Raw genomic sequence first — 7,500 nt, 5'->3', positions numbered from 1 at the left:
TCCCAGAGCCGGTAGTGCGGCGTCTGCTCTCAGCCTAAGAGGCTTCTGGGAGTGCTCAGGCAAGGGTCAGCCTGCACCCTTGCTGGCAGCACCCAGGGGAACCAGGACGCTTGCATCTCTCGCCTTCATTTTCGACACAAACGCCTGAGGAGGGAAGCCAACCCTCCGTGTGTCAAGAGACCGTCCCCGCCCCGGCCTCCGACTGATTCTTAGAACGGACGGAAAGAGTCAGGCAAGCCTGTTAAGACTTCCGCGAACTCTCCGGCTTGCACTGAGACGCGAGGTCGATGTGCTCAGCACCACGGGGCCCCTTTCGCCTGCAGGTCCCGAGCCGCCAACATGTTCTAAGTATCGTGTTCTCCAAACCTGGGTGACGAGCACCGCAGGGAGGCAGAGCCATCGCACTTGCCGGTGGCAGAGGAAGGACCGGACTATGTACAATAGCGGCCAACGACTCCCAGAGCCGGTAGTGCGGCGCCTGCTCTCAGCCTAAGAGGCTTTTGGGAGTGCTCAGGCAAGGGTCAGCCTGCACCCTTGCTGGCAGCACCCAGGGGAACCAGGACGCTTGCATCTCTCGCCTTCATTTTCGACACAAACGCCTGAGGAGGGAAGCCAACCCTCCGTGTGTCAAGAGACCGTCCCCGCCCCGGCCTCCGACTGATTCTTAGAACGGACGGAAAGAGTCAGGCAAGCCTGTCAAAGAATTGAGCAGATGTCAAAATCTTTTAAGACTTCCGCGAACTCTCCGGCTTGCACTGAGACCCGAGGTCGATGTGCTCAGCACCACGGGCCCCTTTCGCCTGCAGGTCCCGAGCCGCCAACATGTTCTAAGTATCGTGTTCCCCAAACCTGGGTGACGAGCACCGCAGGGCGGCAGAGCCATCGCACTTGCCGGGTGGCAGAGGAAGGACCGGACTATGTACAATAGCGGCCAACGACTCCCAGAGCCGGTAGTGCGGCGTGCGAGGTCTGCTCTCAGCGGAAGAGGGTTTTGGGAGTGCTCAGGCAAGGGCCAGCCTGCACCCTTCCTGGCAGCTCCCAGGGGAACCAGGCTACTTGCAATCCTTTCCCCCAATAGCAATTGCCTTTTGGAGGGACGGCCGGAGTCAACGTGGGGTTTGCCCGCCCTCCAAAGTGTCAAGAGACCGCCGCACAGGCCTCTGACTGATTCTTAGAACAGGCAGAAAGAGTTGGGTAAGTCTGTCGAAAATTTGACAAAGTGTCAAAAATTAGACTTCCGAGAGCTCTTGGGCATGCACACAGGCCTGTCATTCAAGTGCTCTGCCCGCGGAACCGTTTTTTCGGATGCCTTTCAAAGTGGTCCCGCGCCGCCATTTTGTTCTAAAATCGTGTTCCCAGAAATCTCCGGTACCCCGCCAACCTCACTGTGTCACAATGTCAAGTGGCACTGAATGGGTCTGAATTTCAAATTCGACTGCTTCGCTCTGGAACTCGAACCCGGCAAAACCGTTTGGATTTTTCCCGGTCCAGACTTCCGCGCCAGACAAAGTTAAAGTTTTCGGGCTGCAGACTCAAAACGACATCTGGCCAACCGCCGGGCTCAATTCGCCCAGTTCCTCCGGCACTTCGGAACTCATGTTCGGCATGAGTTTTTGAATCTTTCCCGATGCTTCGGCATTTTCCTCCGCTGACACTTAGAATATTTTTCACACTTGGCCGAAAATTTTCTAAGTTTTTCTGGTTACTGATTTCTTCTTTTCGGGCATTTTTCTAAGTTTTCTTGGTTACTCATTTCTCATTTTCAAACATTTTTCTAATTTTTTCTGGTTACTGATTTCTTCTTTTTGGGCATTTTTCTAAGTTTTCTTGGTTACTCATTTCTCATTTTCAAACATTTTTCTAAGTTTTTCTGGTTACTCATTTCTCATTTTCAAACAATTTTCTAAGTTTTTCTGTTACTGATTTCTTCTTTTTGGGCATTTTTCTAAGTTTTCTTGTTACTCATTTCTCATTTCAAACATTTTTCTAAGTTTTTTCTGGTTACTGATTTCTTCTTTTGGCATTTTTCTAAGTTTTCTTGTTACTCATTTCTCATTTTCAAACATTTTTCTAAGTTTTCTTGGTTACTCATTTCTCATTTTCAAACATTTTTCTAAGTTTTTCTGGTTACTGATTTCTTCTTTTTGGGCATTTTTTCTAAGTTTTCTTGGTTACTCTTTCTCATTTTCAAACATTTTTCTAAGTTTTTTGGTTACTCATTTCTCATTTTCAAACATTTTTCTAAGTTTTTCTGGTTACTGATTTCTTCTTTTTGGGCATTTTTCTAAGTTTTCTTGGTTACTCATTTCTCATTTTCAAACATTTTTCTAAGTTTTTCTGGTTACTCATTTCTCATTTTCAAACATTTTTCTAAGTTTTTCTGGTTACTCATTTCTGCTTTTCCAACGTTTTACTAAGTTTTGCTGGTTACTGAGTTCACACTTTTAAACATTTTCGGGCATTTTTCTACGTTTTTCATGTTACTCATTTAGCACTTTCAGGCACTTTCCTATGCTTTCCTGCTTACTGATTTCACACTTTTAAGCATCTTCGGGCATGTTCCCTAAGTTTTGCAGTTCATTCGTTGGGACAGTCAGGCAGCTTTCCTAAGCTTTCCTGGTAACCGAATTCACATTGTTGAGAACTTTGGAACCCTTCCCTAAGCTGTGCTGGTTACTCACTTTACCTCTTCAGACACTTGCCCCCGTTGTGACAGAGACCACTTCCCGACTCGGGAAATGCACCAAATTCGGCCTGAACTCAGAGGGCAGTCCCCCCTCGAAGGCGTGGAAGTCGGCAGAATCGCCGGGTCAAATCCGGCTGAGCTACCCGGCTTGGAAGCCTCAAAGTCGGTATGAGCTGTCAGGTTCACTCCCATCCCCGTTTGGACCACTTCCCGACTCGGGAAATTCACCAAATTCGGCCTGAACTCAGAGGACAGTCCCCCCTCGAAGGCGTGACAGTCGGCAGAACCGCCGGTTCAAATCCGGCTGAGCTACCCGGCCCCGAAGCCTCAAAGTCGGTAAGAGCTGTCAGGTTCACTCCCATCCCCGTTTGGACCACTTCCCGACTCGGGAAATTCACCAAATTCGGCCTGAACTTATACAACAGTCCCCCCTCGAAGGCGTGACAGTCGGCAGAACCGCCGGATCAAATCCGGTTGAGCTACCCGGCTTGGAAGCCCCAAAGTCGGTAAGAGCTGTCAGTTTCACTCCCATCCCCGTTTGGACCACTTCCCGACTCGGAAATTCACCAAATTCGGCCTGAACTTATACAACAGTCCCCCCTCGAAGGCGTGACAGTCGCTAGAACCGCCGGATCAAATCCGGTTGAGCTACCCGGCTTGGAAGCCCCAAAGTCGGTAAGAGCTGTCAGGTTCACTCCCATCCCCGTTTGGACCACTTCCCACTTAGGAAATTCACCAAATTCGGCCTGAACTTAGAGGAGAGTCCCCGCTCGAAGGCGTGAAGTCGGCAGAATCGCCGGGTCAAATCCGACTGAGCTACCCGGCCCCGAAGCCTCAATGTCGGTAAGAGCTGTCAGGTTCACTCCCATCCCCGTTTGACCACTTCCCGACTCGGGAATTCACCAAATTCGGCCTGAACTTAGACAACAGTCCCCCCTCGAAGCCGTGGCAGTCGCTAGAACCGCCGGATCAAATCCGGTTGAGCTACCCGGCTTGGAAGCCCCAAAGTCGGTATGAGCTGTCAGGTTCACTCCCATCCCCGTTTGGACCACTTCCCGACTTAGGAAATTCACCAAATTCGGCCTGAACTCAGAGGGCAGGCCCCCCTCGAAGGCCAGGCATTCGGCAGAACCGCCGGGTCAAATCCGACTGTGCTACCCGCCCCAAAGCCTCAAAGTTGGTATGAGCAGTTAGGTTCACTCCCATCCCCGTTTGGACCACTTCCCGACTTAGGAAATTCACCAAATTCGGCCTGAACTTAGAGGAGAGTCCCCGCTCGAAGGCGTGAAGTCGGCAGAATCGCCGGGTCAAATCCGACTGAGCTACCCGGCCCCGAAGCCTCAATGTCGGTAAGAGCTGTCAGGTTCACTCCCATCCCCGTTTGGACCACTTCCCGACTCGGGAAATTCACCAAATTCGGCCTGAACTTAGACAACAGTCCCCCCTCGAAGCCGTGGCAGTCGCTAGAACCGCTGGATCAAATCCGGTTGAGCTACCCGGCTTGGAAGCCCCAAAGTCGGTATGAGCTGTCAGGTTCACTCCCATCCCCGTTTGGACCACTTCCCGACTTAGGAAAATCACCAAATTCGGCCTGAACTCAGAGGGCAGGCCCCCCTCGAAGGCCAGGCATTCGGCAGAACCGCCGGGTCAAATCCGACTGTGCTACCCGGCCCAAAGCCTCAAAGTTGGTATGAGCAGTTAGGTTCACTCCCATCCCCGTTTGGACCACTTCCCGACTTAGGAAATTCACCAAATTCGGCCTGAACTTAGAGGAGAGTCCCCGCTCGAAGGCGTGGAAGTCGGCAGAATCGCCGGGTCAAATCCGACTGAGCTACCCGGCCCCGAAGCCTCAATGTCGGTAAGAGCTGTCAGGTTCACTCCCATCCCCGTTTGGACCACTTCCCGACTCGGGAAATTCACCAAATTCGGCCTGAACTTAGACAACAGTCCCCCCTCGAAGCCGTGGCAGTCGCTAGAACCGCTGGATCAAATCCGGTTGAGCTACCCGGCTTGGAAGCCCCAAAGTCGGTATGAGCTGTCAGGTTCACTCCCATCCCCGTTTGGACCACTTCCCGACTTAGGAAAATCACCAAATTCGGCCTGAACTCAGAGGGCAGGCCCCCCTCGAAGGCCAGGCATTCGGCAGAACCGCCGGGTCAAATCCGACTGTGCTACCCGGCCCCAAAGCCTCAAAGTTGGTATGAGCAGTTAGGTTCACTCCCATCCCCGTTGGGACCACTTCCCGACTTAGGAAATTCACCAAATCCGGCCTGAACTTAGACAACAGTCCCCCCTCGAAGGCGTGACAGTCGGTAGAACCGCCGGGTCAAATCCGGCTGAGCTACCCGATTTGGAAGCCTTCAACACAAAACCCATCCGGCAATGCCACTCAAAAAGGGCCCAAATTCAGAAACACCCCCTTCAATAGGTACCACTTCCTCGGAGACACTACCGGGACACGCTCCCCTCGGCGAAAATTAAGCCCCCACCACTAACTGAAGCCAACCGCAGCCCCAACTTCAACGGAGAAATCAGTAACCAATTCAAAAATGCACTTGGTTACTGATTTGTACTGCTTCAAAAATATTCTAAGTGTCGCTGGTTACTGATTTGTACTGCTCCAAAAATATTCTAAGTGTCACTGGTTACTGATTTGTACTGACTCAAAAATATTCTAAGTGTCGCTGGTTACTGATTTGTACTGACTGAAAAATATTCTAAGTGTCGCTGGTTACTGATTTGTACTGACTCAAAAATATTCTAAGTGTCAGTGGTTACTGATTTGTACTGCTCCAAAAATATTCTAAGTGTCGCTGGTTACTGATTTGTAATGCTCCAAAAATATTCTAAGTGTCGCTGGTTACTGATTTGTACTGCTTCAAAAATATTCTAAGTGTCAGCGTTACTGATTTGTACTGCTTCAAAAATATTCTAAGTGTCGCTGGTTACTGATTTGTACTGCTTCAAAAATATTCTAAGTGTCAGTGGTTACTGATTTGTACTGCGTCAAAAATATTCTAAGTGTCGCTGGTTACTGATTTGTACTGCTCCAAAAATATTCTAAGTGTCGCTGGTTACTGATTTGTACTGCTTCAAAAATATTCTAAGTGTCGCTGGTTACTGATTTGTACTGCTTCAAAAATATTCTAAGTGTCAGTGGTTACTGATTTGTACTGCTTCAAAAATATTCTAAGTGTCGCTGGTTACTGATTTGTACTGCTTCAAAAATATTCTAAGTGTCAGTGGTTACTGATTTGTACTGCTTCAAAAATATTCTAAGTGTCGCTGGTTACTGATTTGTACTGCTTCAAAAATATTCTAAGTGTCAGTGGTTACTGATTTGTACTGCTCCAAAAATCTAAGTGTCGCTGGTTACTGATTTGTACTGCTTCAAAAATATTCTAAGTGTCAGTGGTTACTGATTTGTACTGCTCCAAAAATATTCTAAGTGTCGCTGGTTACTGATTTGTACTGCTTCAAAAATATTCTAAGTGTCAGCGGTTACTGATTTGTACTGCTTCAAAAATATTCTAAGTGTCAGTGGTTACTGATTTGTACTGCTTCAAAAATATTCTAAGTGTCGCTGGTTACTGATTTGTACTGCTTCAAAAATATTCTAAGTGTCAGTGGTTACTGATTTGTACTGCTCCAAAAATATTCTAAGTGTCGCTGGTTACTGATTTGTACTGCTTCAAAAATATTCTAAGTGTCAGTGTTACTGATTTGTACTGCTTCAAAAATATTCTAAGTGTCGCTGGTTACTGATTTGTACTGCTTCAAAAATATTCTAAGTGTCAGTGGTTACTGATTTGTACTGCTTCAAAAATATTCTAAGTGTCGCTGGTTACTGATTTGTACTGCTCCAAAAATATTCTAAGTGTCGCTGGTTACTGATTTGTACTGCTTCAAAAATATTCTAAGTGTCGCTGGTTACTGATTTGTACTGCTCCAAAAATATTCTAATGTCGCTGGTTACTGATTTGTACTGCTTCAAAAATATTCTAAGTGTCGCTGGTTACTGATTTGTACTGCTTCAAAAATATTCTAAGTGTCAGTGGTTACTGATTTGTACTGCTTCAAAAATATTCTAAGTGTCGCTGGTTACTGATTTGTACTGACTCAAAAATATTCTAAGTGGGCTGGTTACTGATTTGTACTGCTCCAAAAATATTCTAAGTGTCGCTGGTTACTGATTTGTACTGCTTCAAAAATATTCTAAGTGTCAGCGGTTACTGATTTGTACTGCTTCAAAAATATTCTAAGTGTCAGTGGTTACTGATTTGTACTGCTTCAAAAATATTCTAAGTGTCGCCGGTTACTGATTTGTACTGCTTCAAAAATATTCTAAGTGTCAGTGGTTACTGATTTGTACTGCTTCAAAAATATTCTAAGTGTCGCCGGTTACTGATTTGTACTGCTTCAAAAATATTCTAAGTGTCAGTGGTTACTGATTTGTACTGCTCCAAAAATATTCTAAGTGTCGCTGGTTACTGATTTGTACTGCTTCAAAAATATTCTAAGTGTCAGCGGTTACTGATTTGTACTGCTTCAAAAATATTCTAAGTGTCAGTGGTTACTGATTTGTACTGCTTCAAAAATATTCTAAGTGTCGCTGGTTACTGATTTGTACTGCTTCAAAAATATTCTAAGTGTCAGTGGTTACTGATTTGTACTGCTTCAAAAATATTCTAAGTGTCGCTGGTTACTGATTTGTACTGCTCCAAAAATATTCTAAGTGTCGCTGGTTACTGATTTGTACTGCTTCAAAAATATTCTAAGTGTCGCTGGTTACTGATTTGTACTGCTTCAAAAAT

The sequence above is a fragment of the Hemiscyllium ocellatum genome (assembly GCF_020745735.1).
Source record: "Hemiscyllium ocellatum isolate sHemOce1 chromosome 15 unlocalized genomic scaffold, sHemOce1.pat.X.cur. SUPER_15_unloc_28, whole genome shotgun sequence".
NCBI lineage: Eukaryota > Metazoa > Chordata > Chondrichthyes > Orectolobiformes > Hemiscylliidae > Hemiscyllium > Hemiscyllium ocellatum.
This window is presented reverse-complemented; position numbering follows the sequence as displayed.